This window comes from Gorilla gorilla, chromosome 17, assembly GCF_029281585.2.
Source record: "Gorilla gorilla gorilla isolate KB3781 chromosome 17, NHGRI_mGorGor1-v2.1_pri, whole genome shotgun sequence".
NCBI lineage: Eukaryota > Metazoa > Chordata > Mammalia > Primates > Hominidae > Gorilla > Gorilla gorilla.
In genome coordinates this window covers 83170220-83192116 of record NC_073241.2, presented here as the reverse complement: position 1 = coordinate 83192116, position 21897 = coordinate 83170220, and positions in this window count along the sequence as shown.

Here is a 21897-nt window from a genome sequence, read left to right as displayed (position 1 = left end):
TGAGCAGAATGAATGAGGCAGTGACACGTCTTCTGACATTAAGCATCTCTCTGTAGGAATAGTTCAGGGTGTTATTAATTAATCATTCACTATCCAGAATCAGAGCTTTTTAAGTGTAGTTTATCTCTGTGATTTGCGTAATAAAGAAGAATAGGAAAGATATTACATAAATTTTTATTTAATGTTGATTATGGATATTAGGAGTTGAGCTCTCATGATCCCAAAAGGATCATAACAATTTACAATAGAGTCTGCTTTATGATATTTGGAACAATGGGTTAAAATTTGCACACAAATATTTTCCCCTATAGTATTCAATATTAATCAGAAAACTTTATTTGTGATTAACATTGAAAACTATCGGGAAAAATATTTTAATCACAAATAATATTAATATTGGGTGGGGCCAAGATGACCGACTAGAAGCAGCATGATCAGAGGCTCCCATCAAAAAGAAACATAATAGCATGTGAATCCTGCAGTGGCAACCGAGGTATCCGGGTTCTGTCACCAGAACTGACTAGGCAGCTGGTGTGACCCATGTAGAGGAAGAAAGAGCAGTGTGGTGGGCAGCCCACCTGAGAGCCACATGAGGCAGGGGAGCCACCACCCCCCAGCCAAGGGAGACGGTGAGTGAGTGTGCTACCCAGCCTGGGAAACCGTGCTTTTGCCACGGAACTGTGCCACCCATGGATTGGAAGATCCCACTCGTGAACCCACACCACTGGAGCCTAGGAGCCAAGCATATTCTCAACAGCCATTCAACTAAAGCTTAAGCCTGCTGAGTTCCTGGGGGAAGGGGCAACCGGCACCACAGCTGCAGCTGTCTGCTCTCTCAGCCATTTGAGGTCCTTGTGGGGAGGGGCAGCAGCCAGCACTGGGACTGATATCTGCTGAACACACCAAGCTCCCAAAGTGTGGCAAGGGTTGCAGCCATCTCTGTAGCTCCAGACTGTGCTTTTACCGTGCTGGAGCCAGGGAGGCTGGACCACTTGGTCCTAAGAGGTGTCCCCCACAGCTCAACACACCAAATGTGGCAGACTGCAACCAGAGTGCTTCTTCAGGCCTGACCCTGGCCTCTCTCTCCTCACTGGGCGGGACCTCCCTACAGGAACTCCAGTAACTCCGGTCAGGGGCTCAGGGATAGAATTCAGATCTCCCCGGGCCTGAGCGTTTAGGGGAGGGGTGGCCACAGTCTCTGTGGACCAGCAGACTTAGTTTTTTCTCCTGCTAGTTCTGAGGAATCTGGGCAGCCCAGATGAGTGGGTTTCCCCCCAGCATGGCGTACCTCCTCCACCCAGGGACAGTCAAAGTGCTTCATTAAATGGGTCCTCCTTCCCATGTCACTCAACTGGGTTGGCAGACACCCTCTACAGGAGCAATCCTACTGGCATCAGGTCGGTACCCCTTGAGGTCAGAGATCCTAGAGGAAGAAGAAGGCACCCATCTTTGCTGTTCTCCAGCCTCCTTGAGTGACATCTCCAGGTGCAGGAGTGAACCAGATGAAGAGGGCCTGAAATGAACCCCCAGCAAAGGAACATGGGCAAATGCCCAATAAGATTCAGAGAATGAGAACATTAGATATTGTTTTCTTTCTGGGACGCTTAAAGAAGGACTTCATGGAGGAAGGGTAATGAGCTGAGCCTCAAATATCAAAATAATTTAAAATACTAGAGGGTATGGAGAAAGGGAAACCCTCATACACTCTTGGTGGGAATGTATATTATTAGTATAGCCACTGTGGAGAACAGTATGGTGATTCCTCAAAAAACTAAAAATAGAAATATATTATCTGCAATCCCACTACTAGGTATATATCTAAAAGAAATAAAATAAGTATGTTACAGGCATCTGCTTTCCTGTGTTTATTGCAGCACCATTCACAATAGCTAAGGCATGGAATCAACCTAAGTATCCATTAGCAGATAAATGGATAAAGAATATGTGGCACATATACACAATAGAATATTATTTATCTATAAAAGAGAAGGAAATTTTGTCATTTGTAATAACATGAATGGAATTGGAGGACATTATGTCAAATGAAATAAGCCAGGCACAGACAAATATTGCATTTTCTCATGTGGGAACTAAAGATTATTGAACTCACTGAGATTGAGAGAAGAATGATGGTTAGCAGAGGTTGGGAAGGGATGGATAAAGATGGGATGGTTAATGGGTATAAAAATGGGATAGAAGGAATAAGATCCATAGTGGAACAATATGCTAACTATAGTTAACAATTTGTTGTATATTTCAAAACAACGAAGAGTACAATTGGAATGTTTCTAATGCAAAGAAATGATAAATGATTGAGGTGATGGATACACACTCCAGTCACCCTGATCTGATCACTAGACATTGCATGCATGTATCAAAATATCCCATGTATCTGATACATATGTACAGCTATGATGTATCCATAATAATTGGAAATTTAAAAGTTAAACTAAAATAGTTGTGCATGGAACACACTATTCTTGCATCAATTTTCCTACTTTTGTGGTATTCCCTTTTTGTGGGGGTAGTATTGATTTGATTGGGAATCCAAGAGGCAAATTTATGGTTTTGGAGGAAAAAATGATATCAAGGTTGGTGAATAGAAATTTTGTGTTAAGTAAACCCAAGGAAACATACAAAAGTCGCTAGTAATTTTGGGGGAGATCAATGAGAGAGAGAGAGAAATCGGCATTCTTTTGACTTAGTGATGAGAACCAAGAACACCATTAAGTTTGACTAAGTTAGAATTTTAATAAAGGCTGAATTGTGTATATCTCCCTGCAGGATGCCCTGGCAATAGGGTTTCCAACCTTATGATGATGACAATTTACTGGGATAAAACTCTACATGCTAATCAAATATATTGTAATCAGATTCAGAGCAACATGTGGTCTAATTAGCTCCATATTTGGAAATGATTTAGGGAGGGGTTGACAGCAGTTCATGAGCTAAATAATTTATATTGGTACAAAGTGGTGACATTAAGCCTGCTTCATGAGATCATCTTTGAGTTGCTGCAGACCTGGTTCCTGTCACTGGTTTAATCACGTGCATTGTAAGTCTTCCGTCATATTGTTTTATGGCCACCAACATTGCTGTCTGGAAAAAACTTTAGACAGGTTAAAGCTAATTTTCCTGGTGATCAGAATAATTTGGTTTGGGTTCAGAGCACAGGGACAAGGTTAAAGGATGTCTCTCTGCAGATTTCGGGTGTAAAGAAATGAATGGAATGCTAGAGAGCCCCAATAAATCTTTACTGAGTGTTGTCTCCCATGCCTGTTCTGATAGGAGTAAAATAGTGGCAGCTATCTTCTTCGAAATGAGGGCCGGACATTACCACAAGGAAGAGAGCAAAAGGAAAGAGCTTCTGCTATTTTTTTTTTTTTTTTTTGAGATGGAGTCTCGCTCTGTCACTCAGGCTGGAGTGCGGTGGGCATGATCTCGGCTCACTGCAACCTCCACCTCCCGAGTTCAACCAATTCTCCTGTCTCAGCCTCTGAGTGGCTGGGACTACAGGCGCCTGCCATCACACCCGGCTAATTTTGTATTTTTAGTAGAGATGAGGTTTCACCATATTGGTCAGGCTAGTCTCAAACTCCTTAGCTCAGGTGGTCCGCTCACCTTGGCCTCCCAAAGGAAAAGCAATTGTGAAAAGATGGAATGTATGAAAACTGGAAACTTGATTTCTCTATCAATAAGTCATGGCCTCCCTGTACCTGCCTAGTCATCTGCTTCAAGGTGAATAGCTGGGTGCTCTGAGAAAGGTGATAACCACCTGTTTTGGAAGGTATTTTGCCAACCCGAAGACCATAATCTCTGACAACTTTGGTGAGTTTGAGTTTCTGTGCTCCCATCTATTCTTGATTAGGAAGGTGGAGGAAGTAGGGAAGGTTAAAGAGGATAGAGTGAGAGTTAAGAAAATGGTCTGGCACTTTTGCAAGGTATTCTGCCCTCAGGAGAAAATGAGAGGGATCTCTGAAATGTCAGAGATAAAGAGATCAAAAATTGGATAACTGTCAAGGGTTTTAGACTTTATGCATGATAGTAAAGTTGGGATGGCTTTGAAATCTATCATATAAGAAAATGCTATGAAGGTGATACATTGGGCTGGTTGCAAGTTAAGTGTTTTAGCAACAAATGCATTAGTTTCATTAATAAACATTATAAAATATTAAATGCATTTTCTTGTGGAGTAGGAAATCAAATATAAATTTCTGAAGCAACCCACTACTGTGGAACATTTTGTTCCCACATTCTGGTTCCCAGGTCCAGCATCTCAGCAGCATCGAGGCTGCTGTTCAAGGTGCTCCCTCTGCCATTCCAGTCTGCTAGAGGGTTGGATGTGGCCAAATAGAGGTCGTGAGAGATGAACAGGGAATCAATGACTATCTTCTCCTCTCATCTACACAGGTATGGTTTCAGGAAAGGACCTGATATCAAGCTTTATACCACTCTGATTTGGATGATTGTGTTACAGTAATCCCCACTAATTACCAAGCAGTCGGCTAACAAACGACATCTGATCTCTTAAAAATTCCTGGAGAGAGTATTCTATACATAATCTTTCCACCTACTCTTCCTCTATGTGCTATGATCTAGTTTCCGATTCCACCACTGTATTGAAAAATTTCCCTTTATATCATCTATATCCTTCTTGTTTCCAAATATAATGGATATATTTTCTTCTCTCACTTAGACAATTATTACCTCCTTATTAATCTTATTCTCTCCTGACTTGGTAATAAGAGGTTCTTCCATTCATCTTTGTTTCTGTCTTTTCTGTTGGTTTTTCTCTCACTGCTTATTCTTTAGATGGTGGTATTCTTCAGGATCCTATCATCAATGTACAATATTCTCATCAGCTTATTCTCTACAAGTAATTTCAACATTCTTTTTATCTGCTACCAACACCTTAAATCGCTATCTCCAGCACAGATATCTCCTTCTAACTTGAGCTGTGTATATCTAATAGCTAATGAGACATCTCTACCTGTATAATATATAAGCATCCCAATTCAGTATGACCCCAAATGAACTAACCATCTTCTTCTGAAACCCCACTTAAGAAAAAAGATTTTGGTTGGTAGCACCACTATCCACTTAGATAGCTATAAACCGGCAAGTTTTGTATAAACAGTGTGTTTCACATGACTCTTGCTAGTGAGTACAAAGATGTAAAATGTATAGTAATCCTCTAAGCATAATCATACCCCTCACCCCCAGCTGCTTCAAGCAGGGACATTATTCATTCTGGTTTTCTCCCTTCCCTCTAGAAGGCAATGTGTGGTGTGGTGATCAGGACTTACTCAACAGCTATGCAGATTCTATGTTCTGGTGCATATTGCTTTAGTCCCTATGGCTCCATGGATCATTCTCACCCTGCTGTTTATGGTTATAACCTTCTGTATTTCTCTGCTGTCATCCTTGGTCATTTTCAGATCTGCGATTTCCATGGGCCATTTCTTGGATAGGTACTATCTCACTCTTCCCTCCAAACACACAACTCATGTCCTGTGCGTGTTTTTTTCTTTTTTTTCTTTTTTTTTTGGCGGGGTGGGGAAAGAGTCTCACTCTGTTGCCCAGGCTGGGGTGCAGTGGTGCGATCTTGGCTCACTGCAACCTCTGCCGCCCAGGTTCAAGCAATTCTCCTGACTTAGCCTCCCGACTAGCTGGGATTACTAGGTGCCTGCCACTATGCCCAGCCAATTTTTTTGTATTTTTGGTAGAGAAGGGGTTTCACCATCTTGGACAGGCTGGTCTCGAACTCCTGATCTCATGATCCACCTGCCTCAGCCTCCCAAAGTGCTGGGATTTACAGGTGTCAGCCACCACGCCTGACCCTTTTTTCTACTCTAAACTCTGGATGACCACCTCATTGAGCTTTTAAAAAAAAATTGTCAGAGTTAATGATGTCTGTTCATGGGAAGAGACAGTGTCTGGCTCAGGAGATAGGCAGAGTCTCATTCTACCTGGAGCTGCTGCTGTTTCTGATTCAAGGTACCCAGCATGCAGTATGCATTATGCTAAGTTTGCTACTCAACCTGGCATATATTGACAGATTTTTTACGATCTCATGGTGATAATCTCTTGGGGACTTTATTCCCTGACTTCTAGGTAACACACTAAGATCATCAAAAATTCATAAACTCTAATAAGTATTATGCTGAGGTCAGGTGACTTGTTGGGACCCATGACAGTCAGAGAATGTGGCTGGGTATCCATATTCCTGCTTCAGTTCGTGGTAGTCAAGAAGTTTCCTACTTTATTCAGAGACCATTGGAGAGGAACAATCAGAGGGTGACCCTGCCTAAATCACCCAGCACTCTCATCTCTACCCCAGAAAAATATGAATTCCACAATTCTGAAGTTAAAAGAACTCTGAAAAGTAAGAAGTTCTCACCAACCATTTGGCAATGAAATCTGACCTGGCTTCAATTCCTTTGAGGCAGAACTGGACTGGACTGAAATGAAGTTACCTCTTAATTGATGTCACTTGATACTAATACTCATACTTCATTGAAGAAATGTTAATATGTTTGACTGTGGCACTGGTGTAGATCTTCCTGCCTGTGCTGTGAAATATATGTATGTGTGTGTGTGTGTGTGTGTGTGTGTGTGTGTATGTAAATATATGTATATGTATATATATATCATATTATTTGTATTAAACCAGAAACTTTCCATATCCTGAAACACTTCTGAATATATGGATTTCATATAAGAGACTGTGGCTATGCTCTTTTTTTCACTTTTATTTAAGTTCAGGGTTGCATGTGCAGGTTTGTTATATAGGTAAACTTGTGTCATAGGGGTTTGATTACAGATTATTTTGTCACCCAGTTAGTTATTCAGGCTAGTGTCCATTAGTTATGCTGTTTAATATACATTCCTGATTTCTCATTTTGGGCATTTTTCACATGACCAACCATCACATCCTGACAATTTTAATTCTATTTCTAGAATCTTTCTCTTTGCCTGTATTCCTGCTGTCAGTAATTTAGACAATGGTTGACTTCAATATGTGGGTAATCAGGGCAGGCTAATAATTTGGGCCACTTCAGACCAATATTATCTAATTAATAGGATGATCATTGTGTAAAACAAACAAAAACCTATAGAGACAGGGACTCCTGGTAGCTGTAGGATTTTAGTCTCTCCTCTGTTGTCTAGAGTAATTTAGCTCTACCCTAAATTTGTGTCCCCATCTAGTAAAATGAAAGCCCTGCTCCTGACTGAACCTCCCCTTATATAGTAAGTATGACCCCTTGAGATGTGAGCAGTCTTCCTTTTTACTCCAGTTGTTTTATTAAATAATTCTTTCTAAATGCATATACTTCTACTCCGAAAACGAGGTTTGTAAATCCAAGGTGCTCCACCATGTTAAACTTCCAGCATTGTTTTCATGCCTATAATAGAATGTGTCTGGTGGACTTTCTCTTTTTTGGCATTGATCTTGTTCAGCTTTTCATTAAATCATTACAGAACTATTGAATGTTTCCAAACTGGCTTCTCTGCTTGTGTTTTCTCCTGTTCAAATCCATTCTCTCATAGCCACTAGACAGCACAAATTTGACCACACCACACCTGGGCATCAAGTTGCTAAATATCACCCCTTTTCCTACAAGTTGATATCTGATATCTGAACTTTTTTTTTTTTTTTTTAACAGAACACAAAGACGTTTGCTGATCCAGGCTTGGCCTATCTGTCTCTTCTCATTTCCTTCTTTGAATTTTATTCTTAAGCAACTTAAAGCTGCCTATATTATTTTCTACACTTGATGCTGTTTTTAGTTTTTATATATTTTTAAATTTTGTTTGAGATGGAGTTTTGCTCTTGTTGCCCAGGCTGGAGTGCAATGGCGCGATTTCGGCTCACCGCAACCTCCCTCTGCCTCCCAGTTTCAAGCGATTCTCCTGCCTCATCCTTCCAAGTGGCTGGGATTACAGGCATGTGCCACCATGTCCGACTAATTTTGTATTTTTATTAGAGACGGGGTTTCGCCATGTTGGGCAGGATGGTTTTGAACTCCTGACCTCTGGTGACCCACCTGCCTCGGCCTCCCAAAGTGCTGGGATTACAGGCATGAGCCACCGCACCTAGCCGATACTGTTTTTATATCTGTTCTCTTGTATTTGTTTGCATTTCTTCCTGAAATGATGGATTTTCTCTACCCCCAGTCTTCTGCAACAAATGGGTATTACCTCCTTTAGGAACCTCTTCCATTCCTCCTCGAGTAAGTTAGATAGACCCCCCACCTTTGGTGTGATATTAAAAATATTTTTGTGTATAGATTGGGCATTAAACTGTTGTTATAATTATCTGTTTGAATATTTCACATAAGCATATACAAGAAAACATTGTAGTTGAAACCAACTTTATATCCAGTTCCTAGATCAATATGTAGCAAATAGTAACCCACATGGAGTAGACACTTATAGAAATGCGTATTGGATAAGGGCATTATTTTTATTTTATAGAGGAGAAAGCTGGGGCTCAGATAGATTATACAACTTGTTGTAATGGCTATTTGTGTTGCTTTTCCCTGTATGGCAGAGGCTGGAAGCCTAGAAGCTACATTTTCCAGCAGAGGTTTTGTTTAGTTTCCTTCAATGTGAGGCTCTTACTTGGGATTAGACTGGTAGGCAAAAAGAAGGTAGAAGTTACTCTTTTGGCTTTGGAATGGTGCAGAGTGCTACAAAAGTGTTAGTGATGGAAGCAGGAAGTGTGGGTACCTGAAGCAGTGAAGAAGTGGAGGGGGCCCCTTGGTGGAAGCTTGGGCTGGGGGGTTTCAGCAGCAGCTTGTGGTGGCACAGAGTGTGGGACTGGGCAATGATGGCAGGCTTCCGACTCTTCCTGAGTTCTAGATAGCACCACCTTCCTTTGTCTTCTCTTTTCTACTACTCTAGCTCATTCAGGAATTTTGTAACCCAATTCCTTCCTACTTGAAAGGCTTAGAACTGATTTTGGTTTTCCTGATTAAACTTTTGAAATTTTTGCTTTAAGTCACACAGTAATTAAATTGCAAAGTTGTGATATAACTTAAGTCTGCCTGACTGCAAGGCTTATAGCCTTTGAGCACGCTGCCTTCTTGTAATTGCAGAAGAAAACTTTGAGTAGAAAATACCTTTTTGTCATCTTTGTCAAGAACTTAGATTTCAGCTAAGAGTAGAAACATTACATTGTAGAAGGAAGGATCCTTCTTGCTGATGGCAGCCTAATCTCCGTATGCATAAAGTCAGTCCCACGCAGATAGTTTCCTCATATTTTTAAGGGATAAACACTCAGCTTTTCTTTTCTAAATGTGAAAGACAAAGTTCAGGCCTTTTCTGCCCAGCAAGGTGGCTGTAGGAAAACAAGTCAGGTAAATGATCTCCTTGGGAAGCTGTTGATCAGAAAGCACCTCAAATGCATGTGAAGTGAGTTTTTCATGCTTTAACTTATGACATTACTTTTATAGAGGCAAAGCTAAAGTCACAGAGAAACCATGCCGTGCAACTTAAGAGACTTATCTTAATTTTCAGAGCAGCTTAACACTCACCCAGAGTCAGAGTGAGAAGGGAACTCATGGGGGAACACTTAGTAAATAGTAGGCGGCATAGCAGGTGCATCTGAGCTGTTTGCTATGGGTAGGAGAGTATATGCATGTGGAGGGGAAGGTGTTGACTGAATTTCGTATCTAACTTTTCTTACTTTTGAATCTGTTTATCATAAAATACCAATATTACAGGATTATGTTGAAGAATTAAATGCTCAGTCAGTGTGGGCTTATGGTAGATGATTAATGCTTAATTAACATTTCTCCACCTGGAGTCAGTCAAAATATTTATGGAGCATTTTCTAATTGCCAAGCATTGTTCTAAGTGCTATGAGCAAGGTAGTGTGTCTGCTGCCAAGAACTGACATCTAGAATACACTGCTTTCATTTTTCGTTTTAACACTCTTCCCCCATTTTCCCCAGCTCTCTCAAGTCCCTGAATGGTCTTACATCTCTGAGCAAATTAAATAAGTCAATGGAATGGAGGAAAGTCAGATTAACTGTTATGATATCCAGCATAAAGTGCCTTTAAAACATCTGAGAAAGGAGACTTTATCAAGGGGCCATTTGTGGCCTCTTTTGTGGAACTTGGAGAAAGGAAGCTACGTGAATTGCCAAATCAGAGTGTTAGATATGAGAGAAACATACCTTTCTGTTAAAAATGTCCCAGTTGTTTTGTTGTGGATGTGTCTTTTTCTTAGTCTCTTGTATGTGGGAACATCTTACAAAATCAAAGATTGAAGAGCTCCTGTGATAGTTGGGAAGTATTTCTGAACGCCCTGGTGTCGGAGTGGGTACAGTGGGAATTGCCTGGCTTTCTGATGCATTTAGACAGGGATTACTGTTGACATGTTTGAGTTCCTTGTTTTGGAGGAAAGCAAAGAAATCTTCAGCTCTTCTAAGCAGGATTCATTTTGTTTTGTTTTCGTACTTTGGCATAGTGGCAGTTATTTGCTAATGAACTGCCAGACTGGGTTGCACTTAACTTCCATGTCTTTTCTTCTGATTATTATGAAATAGGATTTACTATTTTTTTTTGCCCTCGCATTTCCAGGTTGAAATATGTCATATGGCCAATTTACACAGATTCAGGGTAGTGAGAGGCCAGGTTGTCATGAAGACTTCTACCAAGCTCCTCAAATAAACTTGAATTTTTCCAAATTATGTAATTTTCAAGCTGGCCAGATATACATTTTTCTAATTTCTATATTTTGCAGAAAATGAAACATTTCTATAGAGATAAGAGGTTAGTTTCCTTTATAATTAACATGTCTATGCATTTAAAGATATTTAGATAGATCAACCCTTGAGGTAGGTGTATGAAATTTGAATACATTTTTTTCTCCATTAAATACCGGCTTTCACTAAGTATATTTGAAATTCACAAATCTGTTCCCATGAATATCAAAACTAAACATTTGCATCACCAAAATTGTATATCTTAATGCTTTTCAGTCTGTGGTAAAGATCCTATTTCCAATATTGCAAACTGATAATTTTATAAAATATAAAAGTAAATTAATAGAAATGAAGTAAAAGTACACAAGGATATGCAAAATACAAACCCACCTTAAAAAAAGATATTAGATGCAAAAGATTTAGAATTGCTGTCAAATTGTATAAAAGTTTCTGAAGATGTACCTTCAATTTAGTTGCTTTTGAGGGACCAGTGGCAGTCTGTAGGCTCATGTCATCCTGTGGATCACACTAAAAGTAGCACTAGCAGCCAGTTTTACCCTTTAGCTTTTGCCTGGTTGTGTAGACCACATCAGCAATTATATCTCCATAATTCTGTTTCTTCTTGGTTTACACTAACTGCATAGCTCCACCTATGCCAAGAATCCTGCAGAGCAGTGTTGTCCAATAAAAATATCTCATAAGACTATATATGTAATTTTAAATTTTCTAGTAGTCACATTAAAAAATTAGAGGGCTGGGCATGGTGGTTCACACCTATAATCACAGTGTTTTAAGAGGCTGAGGAGGCCAGTGAGGATCTTTGGGTGGATTGCTTCAGGCCAGGAGTTCAAGGCCAGCCTGGGCAACATGGCGAGACCCCATTTCTACAAAAAATTTAAAAAGATTAGCCGAATATGGCAGTATGTACCGGTAGTCCCAGCTACTTGGAAGCTGAGGTGGAAGGATGGTTTTAGCCCAGGACTTTGAGACTGCAAAGAGCTGTGATCATGCCACTGCACTCCAGCCTAGGTAAGGCTGTCGCGTTTTTTTTCCCCTCTCTAAAAATGATATGTATATATATTAAAGGAACAGGTAAAATTAATTTTAATAATTTTTTGACCTGATTTGTCTAAAAATTAACATTTCAACCTGTAATCAACATAAAGTATTATTAAGGAGATGTTTTACATTCTTTTTCTCATACTAAGTCTTTGAAATCTAGTGTGTAGTTTCACCTATAGCACAATCTGATTTGGACCATCCACATTTCAAGTGTTTAATAGGAAACACTGTCAAGCCCACAGAACAGAAAGGATACAAAATTTCAGTTAGGCAAGAGGAATAAATTCCAAAGCTCTACTGTATATAATGATGACTACTGTTTGTAATCATATGCTGTATACTTGAAAAAGAGAATAAGTTTTAGTATCTTCACATATATACAAAAGATAAGTAGATGGGGTGAGGGATATGTTCATTACCAATTTAATCATTCTACACTGTATAACTATAACAAAGCAGCATGATGTACAGCATAGATATATGCAATTTTTACTTGTTAGTCAAAATAAATGCAGCAAATATTACAACAAATAATTTTTAAAGGAAATTTTAGGCAAAGAGGTGATGAACCCAGAATTCAGGATAATAATTATTTCTGATGGTGTTGGGGAGCAAGGAGCATAGGATATGAGGAATCATATGGTAAATTGTTATTTGTTGTGAATGTTTTAACTTTTGGGTTTTGATGATTTCTACATTACTGAAACTAAATACCTAAATATAAGTCATCCATACATGGGAATGAAAGTATATCATGAAGGAAAAATTATGGTTAATTTAATTATCTGGCTCTGAAGTCCAAAGATAATAACTAAGTATTCAAAAGATAATAATTAAATATCCCAAAGATAATAATAAAAGTAGAACAAAAACAGTGGTATAAGAAAACAGTTATTTTTTCCATAGAGTGGGTAAGAAATACAGAAACAATAGAGGAAAGGTTGATAAATGTGACTAAATAAAAATTTAAACCTCCTGTTCAACAAAATAATACTGTATACAATGTCAAAAGCCCTACCACAAACTAGAGGAAATGTTATAACACATTTGACAGAGAAAAGGCAAATTTTGTTAATATTAAAGAAAGTACTTATAAATCAATTAAAAAATAATTAGACATCAGGGAGATAACAAAATATCATATTTTACATTATCCAATTGGCTGGGATTGAAAAGTTTGAAAATACAGCATAGAACATAAATCTTTCCAACCACTTTGGAAGGCAATTTAGTATCAAATATAAAAATTTAAAATGCATGTACTCTTAGGCCAAGAAATTCACATAAATCTGTACTCTCACTCATGTGACAAATAATGTATTTTAAGGAATACTCATAGCAAAAGACAGTATACAAAATGCAGTTGTTAATAAACAATGAGTCATATCTTCATTTGCTAATATTGAAATTTTTGTAATACCTTGTTAAAGCAGAGCACAGAACAATGTGTAAAGTTTATTCCCATACGTGTAAAAAATCAAGCACATTATATCTAGAACTGTATTATGTAATATAGTAGCCAATAACCACATGTGACTATTAAGTCCTTGAAATGTGGCTAGTCTGAACTGAGGTATGCTATAGAACAAAGAACCCACTGGATTTGCAAGGCTTATTATTAAAGGAAAGTAAAATACCTTATTAATAATTATTATTTTGATTACAAGTTGAAATGATGACATTTTTAATATACTGGGTTAAATAAAGTAATGGAAATTTCACCTGTTTCTTTCAATTTTAAAATACTGCTACTAAAACACTTTAAATTACATATATGGCTTGGATGACATTTCAGTTTAGACAGTACCAATCTAGCAAATACACAGGAAAGTGTTAAATATAGCTGCATCTGAGGAGTGGAATTGGAGATTTAAGATGAGATGAAGCTTCAGTTTTTACTGTCTACTCTTTTAAACGTTGTGCTTTTTAAAAATTACATAAATGGACTATCTTTGTAATAAACATATTGTAAAACATATCTGTTAAATAATTAGAAAAAAAGAACTAGTTACTGCTTGGGACCACGTTGGTTTCTGTGAGTTAGGTGGTCCCTGGTCTGTTAGTCCCTGGAACATTTGTATGAAGTACCTGTAGTTTTTGAATTGTCATCCTGTATTAGCTTGGCATCTTCAGTAGAGTTTGGAATAGTGGTCATTAGAATTGACTTGAGAGAGAACTGCTGTTCTGCACTTCCTCATGCCCTATTCCTTACACTTCCATTTATTCTTGTCCAGATGACTAATGAGGAGAAAAATGAGGAAGATAGAGGAGTGGGAACTGACAATAAAAACAAAGACACTTTGGGAAGGTTAACAACCTGAGAAACGTATTTATCATATCAAAATATAAATATCCACCTATGTTCTTAATGCTTCTAAAATCTGAGTGTAAGTTTGTCTCTGTGTATTTATCTGTGAAAGGATTAAAAAAGTATAGAAAGTATGAAAAACCATCATCTCCCCAGTTCCCTCACAGTGCACATAATAGATCTTTCTGAGATTTGAAAAATGCCCCACATCCATCATTTGAAAGTCACACCTAAATATGCTGCTACCTTCTAAGTAATCTTTTATTTTTAATTGTAATATTATTTATGAGTTTGCACTTACCAGGAATTCTGTGTTGCTTTAAAAGCGATGGTATGAAACCCAATACATCAAGAGAAAGACATGTGCTGTTGAAATATCGTCCTGAAAGTCATCATTCCGATGATGTATATCATAATAGGTAGGGAAGAGTGAAGTTGAAGAATGAGTCTCTGTGCTGTGCATTTTTGAATGATCCCTGCAAACACTGTGACAATTATTATCCCTGTGCAACGTGAGATAATCACAACGTGTTTGCCTGCAGAGGGAACCAGTCTGCAAGGTGTCTAGTCATATACACCATTGACAGTGGGCCACATTCACTGTAAAGGACTAAAAGCATAGGAAAAAAATAAAATAGATTGCATTTGAGTAAAATTGAACCAAATCCCATCCTTATGACTCCAGGAACTTCTCATTACCTAGATTTGTTGGACTGGTAAGGGCAAGCTGTGTATATAGTCCTAGTCCTTTAGGTAGCTCTGCAGGTACACATGTGCCCCTTGAATTTAAAATAAAAGTTGAAATTATTTTTTAAAATCAGTAAATCAAGACTTTTTCATGAATAAGAAACTTCTTCGGGTGAAGTCAAATTTCTTCTCAGCTCTGAGAATCCTGGTTATGTTTCTGTAATTATTCAGTAGATTTCTTGTACGTCTTCATATTCATAATTACCTGGTATTTAACTTTCCGTGATGACATTATTAAATCTAAGGTGACAGCTCTTCACTTGTGACATTTAATTTACTTTTCAATTTTCCTTCTTCCCTTGGTCCTTTAAATGGTTCTTAAAGGCAAACAACCAAGGAAACACTGTCCAGCCCACAAAAAATCAGCTATGATTATTTTTCTTGATAAATATCTTCAAAATAAATGTGCAAATTCAAGTTTCAGTAGAGTTATTTCAAAGTAGTATCCTTTACACACAGAATGGTGGTGCTCAGATGCTGAATATGTTTTTAAGATTTGCCTAAGGAAGAGTGCTTTAGGATATGTTTGCTGCTTGTTATGCTAAGGGCCATAAATTGCGCAGCAAATTTCTTTGGTATGTGCTGTGTCCTGATTGAAAAGTCACAAAAGGTTACCTTTTTACATGAAGGTGAACAAAAGAACAAATCTCATTTACTTATTTTCCTACAGATAAATGTTTTCCTCTGGTTCTCTTACACACACTTAAGAATTAAAAAAGAAACAATTATTTTTCATACAATGAAGAAAATATTTTTAAAAGAAATATGTAAAATGAGTAAGAGAACATAATTTGTGGGACTTTGGACCTTTCAAATTGGGGAGTTTTATTTCAGAAGTCATTAAGTTTTTATGAAATCTAAGCTGGATACAGAAACCAATAAGCATATTCCCTTGATTTTATAAAATGTATAATGTACTTAATTATAAACATTATTGATGATTGCTCAGCTACTATCTTTTATACAAAACTATATCCACCATGATGTCCTCCAAAAATGAGGTTTTCTGTTTGCCACAAGGTTATAAATGCTCATGCACTCGGCACCACTCCTTTAATTATCATATTGCTCAATTTATCTTTATAAGCCACCTATCTCCTATTACACAAAACTTGCTTTAAAAGTGGAAGGAGAATGTTACTTTCAGGACTTGATACCAGTGGTTTTTTTTTTTTTTTAATTCTGCTTATTAATATAACAGAATATCGTTGCTGAAAGGACAAGTAGAGGGCACATCCCTAATATCAAGCATAAGGCAGGCATCTATTTTGCATTAATAACCTGTAATTCACTGGGCTTCCAGGAAGTTATTTTTTCTGTTCTTTTATCCCATCTTTTTTGACCATTCCACCTTGTGAAAGAGGCTACTGCCCTGCCCATACTTCTTCAGGCATCATCAGTTCAGCGTGTTCAAGCCAATTTTCAGCTATGCACCTTTGAGCTTCTTCTGGCCATTCAAGCACACTTTATCTAGAAAAATGAGAATCTCTAAGTACCAAAGAAGTAGTGTCTCCTGGGAGCAGTTTCCAACTAAAGACTGATGGCAATTGGTTTCCTTTCTCTTTGGAAGGATCACTTCGAAGCATGCATTCTGCAATGGTTTGGAGAGTTCCCAAGTGAAATTCAGCTCTGGTTGTACCCTTGATTGGCTGTTTTCCCTTTCCTGTCTCTAGTTCAGACTCTCCTACCAGGGTTTCCAGGAACCACCTCCAAAATAAACTATTTGTACTCAAATCCTTGCCTCAGGGTCTACTGCTTGGGAACCCAAATTAAGACACTTCTAATCACTTTTTCTGGGTTATCTTCTGGACATGTTAGAATAACCCAGGGCTTAGTCCATGGACTTCTTTTCTTAATTAAATTTATTTTCCAGGTGATTTCATGTAAACCTAAGATTTCAAATATCCTTCAGAATTATACCAAAGGCTCTGTCTTCTTTTCAGAACATCAAATATCTCATTGATATCTCCACTCGGATGTCTACACGGTATCTCAAGATTACATTTCCTAAACCAAACTCTTGAATTTCTTCCCTAAGTGGCTGGGAACTGAATATCCCACGTGGTATTTGGATTTTTATGTTGAGTGCATTGGTCCTAGCTATGTCATCAAGAGACATGCAAAATGTGCTTCCTGCATCTTCAATAGGTGAGAACTTCAAATATTTAAAGAAAATAGCCATGTGTCTTTTATTCGTGGATTCTCTGGGATGCAGTTTTAATAAGCCTATTTTGCTCAAATGTTCTCATATAGCAACAGTCAGATTTATCACACTCTTCTCTGTACATATCCCAGTTTTCACTATTCCTCTCAAAATATAACTAGAATTAAATCTGATATTTCTGATGTGCTCTGTCCAAGGTGGGATATATCACACACTGTCACACATTCATCATATTCACAAGTATGCGCGTGCCCTCTTCCTCTGTCTCTCCTTCTTGTTTCTCCCTCTGTCTCTCCCTTTGTCTCTTTGTCTCTCTTTCACTCACACATATACACATCTTATCAGGTTGTATGCTTCACTTGCAAGTCCTTGAATAGAACTTCTTTGTACGTGTCAGCAATGTTACTGTTTTGTTATTTTTAATAAAACTAGACAATCATAACTAGTAAAAAAAAACACATCTTGACAGATTTTCACAGAGCAGTCTTGTTTTTAAGATGTAATTTAAAGATACTTTCTAGCTTCAGAAAAGGGCACTGTGAGAGGATAAATAAACAATATAAATCTGTATGAAAACAAAGCAGCGGTGTTTAGTTTGAGTAGTTTTTGCTTTGTGACGTTGATCTGGATGGCCTATTGGCCTATTCATTCTTTCTTTAGGGGAATCTGCAAGTCTGAGTTAGTGTGAAATTTGAAAGAAAACACAGACTACATTTCTTTTTTGTCAAATGGAGAAGCTATGTATTCACTTGTCAACCAGGCCTAGGTTAGCAACAGTTGTTCTTTGTACTTAAGAAGATGGATTTGTTTTGGTTTAGGAATTGTCAAGCCTTAACAAGGGAACAGTCCTACCAAGAAAGCAAGAGATGTAAGCATAAGGAGGACGTGCTATAAGAACAACTAATCCTTTAATAAAGAGATCAGCCACTTTCCTGGGTACTGATTAAAACAATAATGATAACATTATGCTCTTATATGTGCACAGCATTTACAGACTTGAAAGCGCCTCTCCCTCCCTCCCTCTGTCCCTCCCTCCCTCCTTCCCTCCCTCTCTCCCTGCCTCCTTCCCTCCCTCTTTCCCTCCTGCCCTCCCTCCTTCCTCCTGCCCTCCCTTCTTCCTCCCTCCCTCCCTTCTTTTTCTCTCCCTCCCTCCTTCCTCCCTCCCTCCCTCTGTCCCTCCCTCCCTCCTTCCCTCCCTCTCTCCCTGCTTCCTTCCCTCCCTCTTTCCCTCCTGCCCTCCCTCCTTCCTCCTGCCCTCCCTTCTTCCTCCCTCCCTCCCTTCTTTTTCCCTCCCTCCCTCCTTCCTCCCTCCCTCCCTCCTTCCTCCCTCCCTCCCTCTTTGCTCCCTCCCTCCCTTCTTTCTCCCTCCCTCCCTCCCTTCTTTCTCCCTCCCTCCCTCCTTCCTCCCTCCTTCCTCCCTCCCTCCTCCCTCCATCCCTCCCTCCTTCTTTCCTCCCTCCCTCCTCCCTCCCTCTCTCCCTCCCTCCCTCTCTCCCTCCCTCCCTCTCTCCCTCCCTCCCTCTCTCCCTTTTTTCTTTCCTTTCTTCCTTCTGGTTAAGTACTTAATGTGTGCTAGAGAATTGTGCTAGATACCGGAGATGCAAAATAAAATAAAACTTATTTTCCTGTTAGGAAGAGAAGGTCAAAATTATAGAGCCTGCCTTTATTATATAGTGTAATTTGTTCATCTGTAAGGTGACTTATGTAAACTCCATGAGAACTCACACTATTTGCACAGCAAAGCTTACTTTCTTGACACTTCCCTGCAAGTCAATAGGTATATAGACAGTTCGATGTGCATGTTAGACCTATGCTAACTGTTGCTAAATTGTCTAACAGAAGATGACCTAAAACGATTCTCATAAAAATTAAAATTGGAAGCGCAGTAGAAAAATTAAACTCAAAACACACAATACAGGAGCTTACATCAGTATTCCAAAGATTGAAATGGACATTTCAAACAAAACTAAGTTTCTCAATAAAAATTCAGCCAGAAGAAACTCCTTATCTCAATGGCTTAACAGAAAAATGTTATCCAGTCTAGAGTCTGCCTAGCAATGAGAAATTGATATATAAAATTAGCTTGATAATGCAAAGAGTTTTAATATGATGATATCGACAGAATATAAGTGTTGCTTATAAGTTCAAAGGGGGTCTAAAAGTACTAATGATGCCTGAACTTAGAAATCCATGCAATTTACTGAGTAATTCTATGATGTGGGTAGTTTAAAATTGGACTCTCACCATTATTAATTTTTAAACACTGTAGAAGAATGATTTTTTCATGTATATTTGAGGACTTTAACATTGACATGGCAAGAGCTAATATAACTTAATTTCAAAATTAATAAATGAAGCTATATTTAAATGAAGCTTTTTAGATTGAGTTGTGAACCCAGCTGATTCAGATAAGTTATTTTTATCTCAGGTTGATAGAAAAAAATATAGAGGGAAAATATCAATAACAGAACACAAAGGTGGAAGTCCTCTACAGTAGCATACACTGGGGTTTGCATTTATTTGGGATTTATGGGTGACTTAATAAAAAAGTGGCCATTATTTTCGAATTTTAAGACCAATGAAATCTTTGAGTCTCTGAGGCTCTTTTTTTTGTCATGTGAACATTTGTAGTCTCTGAGGAAATATAGGACTTAGCAGAATCAGCATCATTTTAAGGATATCAGCCAAACATTAGTGTCCAGATTTATTTTCCTCATCTAATGATGTGAGAATATAAATGGGTTTTAATATCCTATTTCAGTGCTAACCTATTGCATTACCTGTTGCTGTGGGAGATGTAGGAGAGCACATCATGTTTATTTGATATATGATCAGTGTCTCTAAGAGCTTGATTTATTAATTACTTGACACTGAAGATGTAGAAATAATTGAAATGTGATGTGCTTCTGTGTTTTTTTCTATAGGCAATCCCTATTGAATCAGGCTTTCTGATGTCTTAAACTTGAAATAAATGGGAAGGGATTTGGCCCATTCATTATGTCTTTCTGTTTTTAGAGGTTGTTTCCAAAACTATCAGACTATTTGAATTTGTAGAGAGAAATATTGTTTAAATATATCTCATATAATTCAGCAAATATTTTCTTTTCTTTTCTTTCTTTTTTTTTATTTGACACAGTCTTGCTCTGTCATCAGGCTGGAGTGCAGTGGTGTGATCTTGGCTCACTGCAACCTCCGCTTCCCGGGTTCAAGCAATTCCCCTGCCTCAGTCTCCCGAGTAGCTGGGACTACAGGTGCGCACCACCACGCCTGGCTAATTTTTTTGTATTTTAGTAGAGACAGGGTTTCACCATGTTGGCCAGGGTGGTCTCAATCTCCTGACCTCATGATCCGCCTGCCTCGGCCTCCCAAAGTGCTGGGATTACAGGCATGAGCCACTGCTCCCGCCTTCAGCAAATATTTTCTAAGCCCCAACTCTGTGCCATTTCCCATAGTAGCTATTCAGCATTGTGTAAACGAAAACTGTGAGTTCCTGATTTTAAGAATTCCATTGACTTAAACTGGCAATTTGGAAATAGTGAAAAAATATGAATATGTGTTTAAAAGCTTGCTACCAGAATCATAATGTAGGAAATATTCTACTGAAGTGAACATGGCTAATCAGAGAATTGGTTATGAAATACAGCCCCCTCTGGGTATGGGCAATCTGATGTAGGTTTTAGAGCCCAGGCACTGAAGTGTGACATCTTGGGCTTAAATTCCTGATCTACATTCTCCAATTCTGTGGCTCTTGCCAAGTGCATAGAAGTTGGACCGCAACACTGGGACTGCAACATGAATTAAATAGTTGAATTTGTTTGAAGTACTTACAGTAGTGTCCACTAAGTGTTAGTGACTGAGTACCTTTGTTACATCCCATTCTGTGATGTTGTTATTACAAATGGCTTGGTCGTCTTTATCCACTCTACTGTTGCAAAATATATCAAACTGCCATCTCTGGCAGATAATACATGAGATCAAGTTTTGCTTTTCTGGGTGCTGAGATGAAGGGTCCTGATCTAAGAGCTTTGAAAGATACTGTTGGTATTTCTTTTCATACATTTTTGAATGTAAAAGTAATATTTATTATTGAAAATACTCAAACAATATAGAAATACCCCAGGGCAGAGTTTTCTTTGTGGATGTAAATATAGCTGCATATCCACATGCTATTACTATACTGATCAGTATATTGCTTTTCTTACAAAATGGCTTTATTGAGGTATAATTTAAATACCATGAAATTCACAAAGTAAATTCAATAATTTTTAGTAAATTGACAGAGTTAACTGTTTCACCATCACTACAATCCAGTTTTAAAACATTCTCATCACCTCAGAGAGGTCCCTCATGGCCATTTGCAGGCAAACCCTGTTTCCATCCCAGCCCCAAGCAACCATTGATCTGTTTCTGTCTCTCAAGATTTGCTTTTTCTGGACATTTCATAGAAATAGAATCATACAATGTGTGGTTTTTCACAGCTATCTTTTAAAACTTAGCCTCATATATTTGAAGTTTAAACATGTAGTATGTTTCAGTAATTTGCTTTTATAACTTAGTATGTCATTGACATCTTCCCATGCTGGTATATAGAGATTTATCTCATTCTTCTTGGTGATTATAGGTTATTTTATTTTATGACTATACCATAATTTTAAATAATTCTTAATGGAATATATTTAAAAATATAGTTTTTTTTGCAGTAACTTAGCCAATTATTACTGCCATCAAATACTACATACCATACATAATTGTATTACTATGCTTTTTAAAAAATAATTTCAACTTTTGTTTAGATTCAGGGGGCACATGTGCAGTGTTATGTGAGTTAATTGTATGATGCTAAGATTTGGGATATGAATGATCCTCTTACTCAAGTAGTGGGCAGAATAACCAATAGTTGC